General features: G+C 41.8%; 1 protein-coding gene across 1 annotated transcript in view; it reads right to left on the bottom strand.

Moving 5' to 3' along the window:
• LOC104993777 (cytochrome c oxidase assembly factor 7) overlaps positions 1–263 on the bottom strand; it is a 20,415-nt gene that overhangs the window by 16,301 nt on the left and 3,851 nt on the right. The window lies entirely within an intron of this gene.

Below are 263 nucleotides of genomic sequence, written 5' to 3'. Positions count from 1 at the left end.
GATCATGGCATCTGGTCCCATTACTTCATGGGAAGTAGATGGGGAAACAGTGGAAGCAGTGTCAAACTTTATTTTTTTGGGCTCCAAAATCACTGCAGATGGTGATTGCAGCCATGAAATTAAAAGACGCTTACTCCTTGGAAGGAAAGTTATGACCAACCTACATAGCATATTAAAAAGCAGAGACATTACTTTGCCAACAAAAGTCCGTCTAGTCAAGGCTATGGTTTTTCCAGTGGTCATGTATGGATGTGAGAGCTGTC

This window comes from Bison bison, unplaced genomic scaffold (genome assembly GCF_000754665.1).
Source record: "Bison bison bison isolate TAMUID 2011002044 unplaced genomic scaffold, Bison_UMD1.0 scf7180017864244, whole genome shotgun sequence".
Taxonomy (NCBI): Eukaryota; Metazoa; Chordata; class Mammalia; order Artiodactyla; family Bovidae; genus Bison; species Bison bison.
This window is presented reverse-complemented; position numbering and strand designations above follow the sequence as displayed.